Source organism: Trichosurus vulpecula, chromosome 1 (assembly GCF_011100635.1).
Source record: "Trichosurus vulpecula isolate mTriVul1 chromosome 1, mTriVul1.pri, whole genome shotgun sequence".
Lineage (NCBI taxonomy): Eukaryota > Metazoa > Chordata > Mammalia > Diprotodontia > Phalangeridae > Trichosurus > Trichosurus vulpecula.
The window spans coordinates 290,597,756-290,613,453 of NC_050573.1; the positions used below are offsets into that span (position 1 = coordinate 290,597,756).

At 38.5% G+C, this 15,698-nt stretch overlaps 1 protein-coding gene across 5 annotated transcripts in view; it reads right to left on the bottom strand.

Moving 5' to 3' along the window:
* Positions 1-15,698, bottom strand: part of STAU2 (staufen double-stranded RNA binding protein 2) — a 422,077-nt gene that overhangs the window by 390,145 nt on the left and 16,234 nt on the right. The gene's annotated exons all lie outside the window — the stretch shown is intronic.

A 15,698-nucleotide genomic window follows, 5' to 3' on the forward strand; every position in this document is an offset into this window, starting at 1 on the left:
GAAATCCAATCCAACAAGTATTTATTAAGGCACTTACAAAAAATACTATGCTAGGTAATGGGGATACAAATACTCAAGGAGTTTATATTCTACTGGGTAGACACAACATGAAAGCTGACATATGTGTGTATATATATGTATATATACACACACATATATATATACATCTATACATACAAATACATATATATGTACAAATATATGTAACCGTTAGAGAAAAACAAAAATGATACTAGGGAAGAAGGGAGAATGAACAAGCATTTATTTAGGCACCCATATACCAGGCACTGGGCTAAGCACTTTATAAATATTATTTCATTTGACCCTCACAACAACCCTGTGAGATAGGTGCTATTATATTTGGCTCAAAAGCCTCTCACCCCCTCAAAAAAAAGGTCAAAGAAAAGGTAATTTGTCAATATAGAGCTCATTAGTAACCTTAGTCAATCAATTAATTATTGTACAATGGTTTCAGTTGTGTCCAGCTCTTCATGACCCCTTTTGGGGTTCTCTTGGCAAAGATATTGGAGTAGTTTGCAGAGGAAACAGAGGCAAGTAGGGTTAAGTGACTTATCTAGGATCACATAGCTAATAAGTTTCTGAGGCCAAACTGGAACTCAGGCCTTTCTGACTCCAGGCCTGGCACTCTATGCACTGTGCCACCTAGCTACCCAATTAATCAATTAATGAGCATTTATTAAATATCTACTATGAGTCAGACACAATGCTAGGCACTAAGGCTATAAAGACAAAAATGAAACAGTCTCTATCATTAAGGAGCTTACATTGCATTGGGGAAATCAACACATATATAAATAAATGTATACTAAATAAATATAAGGCTATGGGGGGTAGGGAGCACTAACAGCTGGAAGGACAAGGAAAGGCCTCGAGAGCAGGGATTCTTAACTTGGGGTCCATGATTTGTTTGGTTTTTTAATATATATTTCAATAACTATTTTAATGCAACTAGCTTCTTTGTAAACCTACGTAATTTACTTTATGCATGTAAAAATATTACTCTGAGGAGTTCATAGGCTTCTCCAGACTGCCAAGGTGGTCCAGGACACAGAAATGGTTAAGAACCTTTGCCTTTAGAGGAAGCTATTTCAGTAGATTAGGTATTGCAGAAACTATACTGAGAGACATTGATAAGTGTTCGTAAGGAAGTAGCTGTTAACAAATGTATAGTACTTTATATCTGTATATAGCAGTTTGGTTCATAGACCTCAAAGGAAACTTAAAGGTTATGTTGCAAAACCCCCTCACCAAAATAAGGAAACTTGAGGCCCAGAGGCAATTCAGTAACATGTAGGTAGCAACAGAGTTGGGATTTGAACCTAGGTACTCTGACTCCAAATCTAGCATTTATTCCACTGTAACATGCTGCCTATTGCAATGGATAAGGAAAATAGAGGTAATTTGAGTGGTAGAAAGCTCAAGAGAAGGCTTTCTAAGGATGGTATAAAGGTGAATATAGCAATAGCCAGCAGAGAGAGACAGGTTAAAGGTATATGAGTGAGAATTACTGATTACAACCACATCTGCTTGGAAAAAAAGACAGGAGGCTTGGTAAAGGCACAGTCAGCTATCAATGATATCAATGTTTCTTCCCTTGAATTAGTTAAGCTCATACTATGGATAAGGCGCTGTATAAAGGCTAAGGATCAATACAAAGGCAAAAATGTCACAATCACTGCCTTCAAGGAGCTTATATTCTACTACAAGAATACAATATATGCATAGATAAATAAATATGAGGTCACTCTTAGAGACAGAATACACCAGCTACTAGGGAAAAAACAGCAGCATGCATGATGGCAGAGGTAAAATCAGCACTAAGCCTTGAAATAAGCATAAGGATTCTGAGAAGCAGACATGAAAAGAGTTTATTACAACCTCAGAAAGCAGTTTTTGCTAACCTAGATGAGATAACTTTGGGGAACAGCTAGAAATCCAGGCTGGTTTAAATATAAAGTACATAAAGGAGAGTAACATAAAATAAGTTTGAAAAGGAAGAATGGAGCCAGATGGGGGTGGTTCTTGAAGGTGAGGTTTAAGAGGATGTAAATTATTTGGGAAAAAAATGGGAAGTCACTGAAGGTTTCAAAGCATGGTCAGATCTATGCCTTTAAAAGAAAATTCTGGGCAGCTATATGGAAGATAGATTGAAAAAAAAAAAAGGAGACCAGAGACAGAAAGACCACTTTGGAGAGTGAGAATATTCTAGGCTACAAATGTTCAGGCCTTAAACTAGGGCTATGTCAGTGTCTGCTGAGCAAAGTGTGAAATGCATGAGATGCTGTGGAAGTGGAACTTAGAGGTCTTAGCATTGACGGAATATCATAATGAACCAATAGACTGAGCACAAAACATGATTAAAAAAACATTAAAACAGACCTGGAACTTATGAAACACTGACAAGTCAATGCTATAGGAAGGAAGAGTGAAGGCCACTTCTTCCTCTGAGACTGGACAAAGTAAAAAAAGGGGGGAGAAAGGTAGGCAAGGGCATTAAAAAGCTCAAAGGAGACAAGGAAGGAGAGAATTTGAAGTTTATGACAGATGACATCAATTTTCTCAGTGAAAGAAGTAATGCAATAATAAAAAGGCGAGCAGCAAAAAGGAAGAGAAGCAAGAGGACAATATTCCCCCCTAAATGGATAATCAATTTACAGATAATTGAATTAACTTAAGTATATTTCCATGCAGGATTATAATGAAATCATTCTTCCCTCACTTAAGGTTCGTCATTTCCTCTTACATTGTTATATTCAACTACTTATCAATCATTCAGGAAATTTTTTTAATGTACTGGATGTGCAAGACACTGTGCGGGGCATTTATATTCAGATCTAAAATGGTAGGTAACCAAAATAGAGTCAGAACACAACATGATCAAAACTGTTAAAAATAGACCAGGGACTGTAGGAGCTAGACAAGCCAATGCTAAAGCACAGCCCTCCAATCAGCTGTCAAAGAGACTTCTTTCAGGCCCAATAGGGCTAGTTCCTAAAATTCCATAACTGATTTTTGCACCTTCATACATGTATACGTGCATAAATCCTCTAATAAGGAAGAAAATCAGAACAAAGAAGGCAGGACAGGAATACATTTGAAAAGTAATCAGAGGGTTCCCTAACAAGTAATTTGCAGGGTAGCTAGTCTTTCGCACTCTTTCTTTGCCATAACTTCTTATACTTGCCTTCTCAACTTAACAACAAACATTTATTAACTACCTACTGCGTGCGGAGCACTGTATCAGGAACAAAGGAAAGTACAAAGTTAAAATAAACCAGAGCCCCAACCTCATGAAGCTTAGAGTCTAGAAGAGAAATAAAACATATGGATACAGATATATAGATCATTATAATACATAATACAAAATATATGAGTACAGTACAAGTATAAAACCAAGTGGTACAAAGTATATAAGGTTGTTACTTACAAGAGATATCAGAGAAGGAGGCTTTTGAGATTGTCTTTAAAGAATGACTAAAGACTCAACTGACTAAGGGGGAAGAAAATTTATTATTTCTAGGCAAAAGAAATAAAATGAGCAAAGTTGTAGAGACAGGAATGATCTGGATGCGCTGAAGGGGCAGGTTATAGTCCAGTTTTAATGAAATAAGGAATATATGAGAGGAAATAATATGAGATAAACCTGGAAAAGGAGAATTCAGGTGGGCCTTCCATCACGGAGGGCCTTCAATGTTAGGCAAAAGAATACTCTGTAGGCAACAGCAAGTCACTGAAGATTTCAGAGAAGATGAGGTGCATGATCACCTCTATGTACGAAATCTATCAAGAAGAGTGGATTACCTTCTAGGGCTGTATCCCAAAGAGATAATACAAATGGGAAAAGAACCCATGTACAAAAATATTTATAGCAGCTCTTTTTGTGGTGGTTAAGAACTGGAAATTGAGGGAATACCCATCAATTGGCAAATGGCTGAACAAGTTGTGGTATATGAATGTAATGGAATACTATTGTGCTATAAGAAATGATGAGCAGGCAGACTTCAGAAAAACCTGGAAAGACTTATATGAACTGATGCTGAGTAAAGTGAGCAGAATCAGGAAAACATTGTACACAGTAACAGCCACATTGTGCGATGAGTAACTTTGATAGACTTGGCTGTTCTCAGAAATGCAAGGTTCTAAGACAACTCCAAAAGACTCATGATGGAAAATTCTATACACATCCAGAGAAAGAATTACAGAGTTTGAACGCAAATCAAAGCATACTGTTTGCTCTCTCTCTTTTGTGTTTTGTTTTGTGTCTTCTTTCTCATGGTTTATTCCATTGGTTATAATTCTTCTTTGCAACATGACTAATGTAAAAATATGTTTAATGTGAATGTACATGTAGAGCTTATATCAGATTGCATACCATCTTGGGGAGGGGGAAAGGATGGGAGGGGGAGAAAATTTGGAACTCAAAAGTTTGTGGAACTGAATGTTATAAACTAAAAATAAATTAATTAACTATTTTTTTTAAAAAGAAGAGTAGATTAGAATGGGGAGAAGGCAGTACATCTATTTAAAAAAAATATTCCTAGAAGTACAATAGGCAAAGTGGACCTGAGCAAGAAAAAAAAAGGAAGTGGGGGAAAAAAGCAAAATTTTTAGAGTACAATATTGGAGAAATCTCAATGAATAAGTTCATGAGTATAACCTTCATCAATCTGAAACACACTGTCAGCAGTACATGGTAAAAGTAAAACTCTATGATGGCAACCAAGTATAGAAGAGAACTATAGAGGGAGAGTTGATTTCTGCTGCAAGCATAGGTCAGCTTGTGTGGCCCAGCTACCAAAAAGTCATGGGGAGTAAGAAAGGGAATGCTGAATAAGCACAGTAGGAGCGAGCAAGTAGCCTTCTCTTGTTAGTTCATTGAACTGTTAACCACATTTGGGTTCTTAATGTCCTAGGCCAAGATTCAGCAAACTACGGACTTCAGGTAAGATGAAGCCAGACTGTTTTTGTATGGCCCAAGAGATAAGAATGGTTTTTACATTTTTAAATAAACCAGAATTTGCCAACACCTCTCCTAGGCCATGGAGATAGCTGAAATCACCTTATGTATTGCACATAATTCCTATTGGAAAGGTTGTGAGGCCACAAGGATAAGAGAAAATGTCTAATCTGACAACTTGGCCACATGACTCAGAATCATGAGAAAAATGTCAACACAGCCCCAAAAAATCCATTTTTAAATACATGTAATCTATACTTTCTGGAAGTAAAACACTCCTCTATCTCTGAGTTGTTAAGAATACAAGCATGGTAAGCCTATATCAAATAAGAATGAACTTTAAAATCACAATTTAAACAAAATCCATGTTAATATCATCTAAGTTTAGAATTTTGTGTTTTAAAACAGACTGTTGGATAAGTGTATTTTATGATATCTCTTTGGGAGGAAAATATATTCTTTCCATTGGAGGGTAAATGTTATTTCATGAAACACCCTGTTCTCATTCCCTTCCATTTTGACTGTGTAATAGCTCCATTTAAAGGCTGAGTTCTAAAACCTCTCTATGAGAATAACTCCTAAATGTCTATCTCCAATTGTCTTTATCTTTTTTTTTTACTAAAACTTAAATACATAATTAGAAAAGAAAAAGAATTCTATCTCCAATCTTGACTATTCTCCAAAACAAACTGCTAGAAATTTCCATTTACAGGTCACTCCCCTCAAACCAAACATATCTCAATATGTACTTATTTTCTTTCCTGTAATTGCAGCTCTCCTTCCTAACCTTCCCTTACCAGAGTAGATAGTATCATCACTCTGCCAATCAGTTGATAAATATGTATTAAGTGCCTACTATGTACCAGGTACTCTGCTAAGCCTCAGAAATACAAAGAAAGGTAAAAAATGGTTCCCTACCCTAAAGAAACTCAAAATCTAATTAGGGAAGACCACACATAAAAAGAAGCTGAAAAGTGAAGAAAGGGAGGTGGGAGATGATGAAATCCTACTACCTGGTGGAAATTTACGAGATGTCTGCCCTGCCCCACTCCTTAAATAAAAGAATTGAGAGGAGCTCTGTAACACCCATTCTCCACTCTCTCAAGTCCTTGAGGGGAGGTGTCTAAGGGACAGGGGGTGCTAAGTGGGAGTTTCAGAGTTGATTTGATCTTGCAAAAAGATAAATTTCAGGAGACAATGGAGAAGTTCAATGGAACAATCAAGTGGAAAGTGATAAGGTATTCATCTGGTTCTCCCCTCTTTAAAGAGAGGATCTAGGAGTAGTTCTCTGATGTCTAGATTCCACTCTCTCCAACCAGAGAGAGGGAGGGGCCCAAAGGGCATGTGGTACTAAGGAAGTGTGAGTTTCAGAACTGATTTCAGGAAGATGAGTCTGTAGAGAAAATGAAGAAGTCCAATGAAGCAAACAGGTGGGAAGTTGTAACGACAACCACACTGGCATACCCAGGATGACTGCTAGAGCAGATTCTTCGATCTGCTTTACTAAGGAAAGATGGCTGTTTCAGGGGTCAACAATCTTACTTTAATTAAACACACACACACACACACACACACACACACATACATACATACATATGATTCATTTAGTTCAGGGGGAAAAGTCAGCACCCTGAACTTCAGAGCAAATACAAACAGAAAAAATAACACAAATCAACAGACAGGCTTCTAATTGTCTGATTATAGCAATACATACAGTTACCAGAGAGACACGCACCAACATCTGGGTTTTTAAAGCTGGGGGGGCTCCTTAACAACTACCAAGAGTCTAGTCTGGCCAAATCACACACTCTTCCAATGAGTGAGCTCCAAAGCAAAATTCTACCCTCAGAATATATATACTGTTTCCAATCAAAGACTTGATTCAATCAAAGACTCCTGATTCAAACAAAGGCAAGACTCAGTCGAAGGCATCTGATTGCCTTAGTGCTGAGAAGCACTCCAAAAGAAAAAAACAGCGGGGCAGCTAGGTGGCGCAATGAGTGGAGCACCAGCCCTGAAGCCAGGAGGACCTGAGTTCAAATGTGACCTCAGACACTTGACACATTTACTAGCTGTGTGACCTTCGGCAAGTCACTTAACCACAACAGCCCTGCCTCCCCCCTGCAAAAAAAAAAAACAAAAAAAAAACACCACCAAAAAGTCCCACTTTGCTTGCCATTACAGAAGTGAATCACTTTAGACTTAAATTCTAGAAATCATACTATAGCAACAGTTCTCAAAGTGAAGTCTGGGGATCCCTCAGGACCCTGGAGATCCTTTCCAGAGGGTCCACCAGGTCAAAATTATTTTCATAATAATACTAAGACATTTTAATTTCTAATGTGGTAAATATCAATATAAATAAAAGCTCTATGGGCAGTAAGAGGTAGGGAGGGTGAGAAGAAGTCTTCAATAATTTTTAAGAGTGTCAAGGGGTCCTGAGACCAAAAAATATGAGAATCATTGTGTTACCAAATCAGAGATATCAGTGCTAGAAAGTCAGTCAGTCAATAAATATTTATGAAGTGCCTACTATGTGCCAAATATGCACACAGGGTACAAACACAAATAAAAACAAAAGCAGTCCCCTGCCCTCAAATAGCTTACAATCTGATAGGGAAAGACAACACACAAAAGGAGGCTTAAAAGAGAGTTATGGAAAAGATTTGTGAGAAGGGATTGCAAAAATTCATCTAGTCCTATGTCCTGTCTTAAGGTGTAAATATGGTTATTTCTACCCCTTTTTAGAAAGGACCTGAGGTGCTGAGAAGTTAGGCCACTCAGCCAAGGTCCATAATTATTAAAGGGCAGAAAAGGGACCAGAAAAAGGACTATTTCACCCTCTCATGTCCCCCCCAATATCCTATCAACTACCAAGTCCTCTTGATATGTTTTTGTCATTTCTTTCCCACCTAGCTTTTAACTGTTCTTCCCAGGGCACCAACCCAATACATGAACGCATCATCCCGTACTCAGGTTATTGCAATCGTCTTCTAACCAAGTCTCAGAACCTCTCATTTCTCACGGATTCCAAACACTCCTGCATAGTGCTACAGACCAGTAATCCAAAATCAGGACTTTCAATCTTTCAGTCTTATCTCTTGCCCAAAAACCTGCAATGTCTTCCCATTGCCTACAAATAGTATGAACTCCAAGTCTTTATATGCCATCCTAGGCCCTCCAAAATCTGGCCCCAACCTAATTCTCCAAATTGACCTGCCTTTGCTGCTTTACATGAACTCCAGCCATTAATCCAGCCAGGCTGATCTACTCATTTACCCCCAAACACACCATGCTTCTGTAGTGATGGCTGGCATTACAGTATAACATAAATGAGAAGCCTTAAGTTATGGTTTGGAATCTGATAGTATCAGAATACCTCACTACTGTAACACTAACCTTATTTAATGAACAGGGCATTAGATTTGGAGGCTTCTCACTGTCCAGAGCCTGTCGACCTTTTTTCCCCTAAAATCTCTTCCCTTCAAAACTTCCCTATTACTATAAAGGGCACCACTATGCCCCCAGTCACCTAAATTCCAAACTTCAGTTCACCTTCAACTTCTCACCCCGCCCCCATATCAAATCTGTTGCCAAGACCTGTCAATTTTACCTTTTTAGTATTTCTTGCATATACCTCCTTCTCTTCTCTGGCACTGCTATCAGCCTAATGTAGACCCTCATCACTTCACTCCTGGGTATTTCAATAACCTACTAGTTGGTCTCTCTGCTTTAAGTCTCTTCCCATTCCAATACATTCTCTACTCAGCTATCAATTGGTCTGACCTTATCAGTGCAAGTATATAAGAACCTCTCCCTAATCCCCTCCCTCACACAACAAATTCCAGTAGCTTCCTATCACCTCCAGGATCAAAATATAAAATCTTTTTGGCTTTTGAAATCCTTCATAACCTGCCCTCCTTACATTTCCAGTTTTCTCATATCATGTCCCTCCTCAGCCCCATCACCACCACACACACAAACTCTAGTATTTAGTAATACTGGCTTCATTGCTGTTCCTTGAACAGGATACTCTGGGCATTTTCACTGACTGTATCATGCCTGGAATACTCTTCCTCTCATCTCTGCCTCCTGGCTTCCTTGACTTCCTTCAAGTCCCAGCTAGAATCCCACCTGCTATAGGAAGCCTTTCTTATTCTAGTGCTTTATCTCTGTTCATTACTTCCAATTTATCCTATATGTATCCTGTTTGCACAGTTATCTGCATATTATCTCCCCCATTATTAGCTTATGAGCCCCTTAAGATCAGGGGCTGACATTTACCTTTCTTTGTATCCCCAAGTCTTAGCAGGGTGCTTGGCACATAGCAGGTACTTAATAAATGTTTATTGACTAACTGACTTTATGCCCTGTGACTTAAGAGATGTCATTCCACCATCCAGGAATGTCCTCTATATTTATTAAGATCCCATTCTTTCGGGGGCGGAGCCAAGATGGCAGCTGGTAAGCACGGACTAGAGTGAGCTCCGTACCCGAGTCCCTCCAAAAACCTATAAAAAATGGCTCTGAACCAATTCTAGAACGGCAGAACCCACAGAACAGCAGAGGGAAGCAGGGCTCCAACCCAGGACAGCCTGGATGGTCTCTGGGTGAGGTCTATCCCGCACGGAGCTGGGAGCTGGGAGCTGGGAACGGAGTGGAGCAGAGCCCAGCCTGAGCGGCGTGGTCCATCCAGACCAGAAGCCAGGCGGAGGGGGCCCTAGCGCCCTGAATATGTGAGCTGCGGCAGTTACCAGACCCCTCGACCCACAAACACCAAAGATTGCGGAGAAGGTTAGTGGGAAAAGCTGCAGGAGTGGAAGGAGTTCGCGGTTCGGCTTCCAGCCCCGGGGGGGCAGCGGAGGTGGGGCAGCTACAGCTGTTGTTACTTCCGGCTCCAGGCCCACCTGGTGGGAGGAATTAAGTGGCAGATCAGAGCAGGAGGGCAACAGCCTGCTGAAGATCTAAGCCCAGTCTGGACTGGGGGTCCTTGGGGAAGGAGTGCGGCTCTGACAGAGCTGGCACCTCCCCCCCAAACATAGAACATAGAACTCGTTAGTCTACAAGCAGTCATACCCCACTGAAAAACTCAAGGGTCAAGTTAGTTGGTTGGGAATATGGCCAGGCAGCGAAAACGCGCCCAGATTCAGTCTCAGACGTTGGATTCTTTCTTTGGTGACAAAGAAGACCAAAACATACAGCCTAAAGAAGACAACAAAGTCATAGAGCCTACAACCAAAGCCTCCAAGAAAAACATGAACTGGCCCCAGGCCATAGAAGAACTCAAAAAGCATTTGGAAAAGCAAGTTAGAGAAGTAGAGGAAAAATTGGGAAGAGAAATGAGAAGGATGCGAGAAAACCATGAAAAACAAGTCAATGACTTGCTAAAGGAGGCACAAAAAAATACTGAAAAATACACTGAAGAAAACAACACCTTAAAAAATAGACTAACTCAAATGGCAAAAGAGCTCCAAAAAGCCAATGAATAAAGAATGCCTTGAAAGGCAGAATTAGACAAATGGAAAAGGAGGTCCAAAAGACCACTGAAGAAAATACTACTTTAAAAATGAGATTGGAGCAAGTGGAAGCTAGTGACTTTATGAGAAATCAGGATATTATAAAACAGAACCAGAGGAATGAAAAAATGGAAGACAATGTGAAATATCTCCTTGGAAAAACCACTGACCTGGAAAATAGATCCAGGAGAGATAATTTAAAAATTATTGGACTACCTGAAAGCAATGATCAAAAAAAGAGCCTAGATACCATCTTTCAGGAAATTATCAAGGAGAACTGCCCTGATATTCTAGAGCCACAGGGCAAAATAGAAATTGAAAGAATCCATCGATCGCCTCCTCAAATAGATCCCAAAAAGAAATCTCCTAGGAATATTGTTGCCAAATTCCAGAGCTCCCAGATCAAGGAGAAAATACTGCAAGCAGCCAGAAAGAAACAATTTGAGTATTGTGGAAACACAATCAGAATAACCCAAGATCTGGCAGCTTCTACATTAAGAGATCGAAGGGCTTGGAATGCGATATTCTGGAGGTCAATGGAGCTAGGATTAAAACCTAGAATCACCTACCCAGCAAAACTGAGTATCATGTTCCAAGGCAAAATATGGAGTTTCAATAAAATAGAGGACTTTCAAGCTTTCTCAGTGAAAAGACCAGAACTGAATAGAAAATTTGACTTTCAAACACAAGAATCAAGAGAAGCATGAAAAGGTAATCAAGAAACGGAAATTGCAAGGGACTTACTAAAGTTGAACTGTTTTGTTTACATTCCTACATGGAAAGATGATGAGTATGATTCATGAGACCTCAGTATTAGGGTAGTTGAAGGGAATATGCATATATATATATATATATATATATATATATATATGTTTATGTATATATATATAAGTGAATGTGTATGTATGTATATATCTATGTGTATATGTATGTATGTGTATGTATGTGTATATATATATATGTGTTTATATATATATATATATGTAAAAGAGAGAGAGCAGACACAGGGTGAGTTGAGGATGAAGGGAAGATAGCTAAAAGAAATAAAATGAAATTAAGGGATGAGAGAGTAACATACTGAGAGAGGGAGATAGGGAGAGATAGAATGGGGTGGATTATCTCAAATAAAGGTGGCAAGAGGAAGCAGTTCTATGGGAGGAGGGGAGAGGGCAGGTGAGGGGGGAATGAGTGAACCTTGCTCTCATCAGATTTGGCCTGAGGGGGAATACCATACATACTCAGTTGGGTATCTTACCCCACAGGAAAGAAGAGGGAGGAAGATAAAAAAAAAATAAAAGGCGGGGGGATGATGGAAGGGAGGGCAGATGGGGGTGGAGGTAATCAAAACAAACACTTTGGAAAGGGGACAGGGTCAAGGGAGAAAATTCAATAAAGCGGGATGGGTTGGGAAGGAGCAAAATGTAGTTAGCCTTTCACAACATGAGTATTGTGGAAGGGTTATACATAATAATACATGTGTGGCCTAGGTTGAATTGCTCAACTTCTTAGGGAGGGTGGGTGGGAAGGGAAGAGGGAAGGGAATTTGGAACTCAAAGTTTTAAAATCAGATGTTCAAAAACAAAAAAAGTTTTTGTATGCAACTAAAAAATAAGATACACAGGCAATGGGGCATAGAAATTTATCTTGCCCTACAAGAAAGGAAGGGAAAAGGGGATGAGAGGGGAGGGGGGTGATAGAGGGGAGGGCTGACTGGGGAACAGGGCAACCAGAATATAAGCCATCTTGGAGTGGGGGGGGGAGGGTAGAAATGGGGAGAAAATTTGTAATTCAAACTGTTGTGAAAATCAATGCTGAAAACCAAATATGTTAAATAAATAAATTGCATTAAAAAAAAAAAAAAGATCCCATTCTTTCTCAAAGGCACAGCTCAAGTACTAACTCTTTCATAAAGCCTTCCTTAACCCCTTGAGGCTAACTCTCCCTGCTCTGAATTCTGTTTATACTACTCACTAGGTAGTTCAACATAAAGCTTTCTATCCCTTAATCTCTTTGGGGCTCAGTTTCCCTATCAGTGAAATGAGGAAGTTGTACTAGAAGCCTTCTAAGTTCCTTTCCAGTTCTAAATCTCTGATCCTACGGTATGCCTTGTGCTATTGTTTTATATTGTTATTTAATTCTCAATTCATTCTTAACTCAGGTATGTGCCTTGTATCTCCAACAGGGAGGAGGAGGAAGAACAGGAGCAAGAAGAACATAAAGCTTCGGTAGTTTTTATAGCCAGAAGCTAGCCATCTAGGTGGTGCAGTGGATATTGTGCAGGACCTGGAGTCAAGAAGACTCAGCTTAATGGGTTCAAATCTGGCCTCATACACTTACCAACTATGTGACCCTGGGCAAGTCACTTAATCCTGTTTGCCTCAGTTTCTCATTTGTAAAATGAGGTGAAGAATGAAATGGCAAACCTCTCCAGTATCTTTGCCAAGAAACCCAAACGGGGTCATAAAGAGTTGGACACAACTGAAAAGCAACTGAACAACAACTTCTATAACTGATTATGTTTGATACTTACTGGCATCCTGAGATCAAAACTCAAGGGGAAGAACACATTGAAAACAATTAACAGCTACCTAATACTAGTCATATGCAATATTAACAAAGCACAAGGTCAGTCACACTAAGGAAACTATAAAAAGTTTAACACTTCTCACCAAAAAAAAAAAAAAAGGAGAAAGAAAACCAATAGATACTCTAAAAGCATGTTATAAACAAATAAAAAACAATAGAAATACTTTTGGAACAAGAAGATGTCACTTCACTAACCAATAATTAAGGTGGATAAGAAGTATATACCAATGGATTTGACAAATGTAACCAAAAGTACTTAAAGATCTAATAAGAAAAGCAAAGGATCCTCTATGGATGACATCCACAAGAACTCAATCAAATATATAAAAAGAAATAAACAAGTGGCTAAGTAATATGAATTCATTTATGAAATCTGGGAGTTAATTTGTTTTCCTTTTTTTTTTTTTTTGGAGGGAGGGAGGCAGGGCAATTGGGGTTAAGTGACTTGCCCAAGGTCACACAGCTAGCAAGGGTGTCAACTGTCTGAGGCAGTATTTGAACCCAGGTCCTCCTGACTTCAAGGCTGGTGCTCTACTCACTGCACCACCTAACTGCCCCAATCTGGGAGTTTATAATGGCAATTAAGAACCAGAAAATACAGGAGTTATTCCTAGAAAGCATGGACTTAATGATCAAAGCAGATTATGCAGGGTAGAAACTGTATAACACATCATGACAGACTGAAACATTTTAGCTCCTACATAACATCGAACAAAACATGACCTGTTAGCTAGGATTATACATCAAAAGTTCACTATCTTTGACTGATTTATGAACAATTAACAATCATTGAGAATTCAATTAATAAAATGTATAGGGACTGGAATGTCTGAAAATTAGAATGGAGCCAACAGATAACAAGACAAGAAATATAAGAACAAAATGTTAAAAGTACAAAGTATCTGCTATTAAAAATAACTGACCTGGAAAACATGCCAAAAAGAGAGAATTTTAAAATCATCAGACTAGCTGAAAATCACAGCCCAACAAAAAACCTGGACATCATATTTTTAAAAATTATTTTTTAAAAACAATCCTGACCTAGTATAATGAAAAGGCAAAATGAAAATGAAAAGAATCCACCAATCAATCACCACCTGAAAAAAACTCCAGGAATGTTACAACCAAAATCCAGTGCTTCCAAATCTAAGTAAAATACTGCAAGAAGCCAGAAGAAAAGAATTCAAGCACAAAGGAGCCACATTCAGGATCACACAAAATATATGATGTCTACTACATTAACATTTTGGAATACAGTATTCCAAAAGGCAAAAGTTAAAGGCTCACAATCAAAAATAACTTACCTTCCAAAAGTGAGTACAACTGGGGTTGGGGGAGGTTGGAATGGACCTTTAATAGAACAAAGAAGTTTCAAAAATTCCTGATTAAAAAGACCAGAACTGAGTAGAAATTTTGAAAGGCAAACAATGGAATTATGAAAACTAAAACTAAAAAAGATAAACACATTTGACTAAATGATGATAGTAAAGTGCTAACATTCAAAAATCCTAATGTCAAAGGTTACAGAGTGAGTTTTAAGAGACAAAATAGAAGGGAATGAAAAGGGAATCCACTAGAGAAGAAATGAGAAAGAGGGAAACACTATCTCAAATAAATGGAATACACAAGAAAAAGAGTATACAAAAAGGAAGAGAAAAGTGAAGAAAATGGATATCTCCTGAATCTCACTCTCATCTGAACCAGTCAAAGCACAAGCACACACACACACACATCATCCACAAAGAATTTGGTGTAGAAATACGTTAAACTCAAAAGGGATAAAGAGGGGCTCTGTGGGAGTGGCCTCAATTTTTTTAGCTCCAAATGGATAAAAGATCTAGATATAAAATGTCATATTATGAACAAATTAGAAGGGCAGGGAAGAAAAGAGATACCCAACTATGGATGATGGAGAATTCTTGACCAAAAGTGGGACAGAGAAGATCACATGAGATAAAATGGACAATTATGATTACATAAAATTGGAAAGTCTGTGTACAAACAAAATCAATGCAGTTACAATTAGATGGGAAAGTTACCTGGCCAAATTTCTCTGATAAAGGCTTGAGATCCAAGAAATATAAGGTATTGATACCAATATATAAGAATATAAGCCATTCCCCAACAGATAGTCAAAAGATATAAACAAGAAGTTTTCTCTTCTTTTAATCAAATTTAATATTTTCAAGAACTTTTTCAGCAAAAATATAGAGCTTTACAGTCTAAAAAAAATATATATGCAAGCTGACCAAAAGGAAATACTGAGGAGCTACAGTCAGAATCACACACAATTTAACAGCCAATATAGAGGAGTGGAGAGTTGGGAATATAATATTCCAGGAGCAAAGGAGATAAGTTTACAGCCAAGAATAACTTACTCAACAAAACTGAACAGAATACTTGAAGGGAAGAGGGGGGAAATGGACTTTTAAGGAAATAGAGGACTTGTAAGCATTCCTGAAGAAAAGCCTATAGCTGTGGAGAAACTTTCAAGTTCAAATAGAGGAATCAAGAGAAACATAAAAAGGTAAACACGAAGGTATAATCATAACAGGCTAAACAAGGATGAACTGCTTAGATTCTATACAGGGAAATGATATGGACGTGTCCCCTCTGAA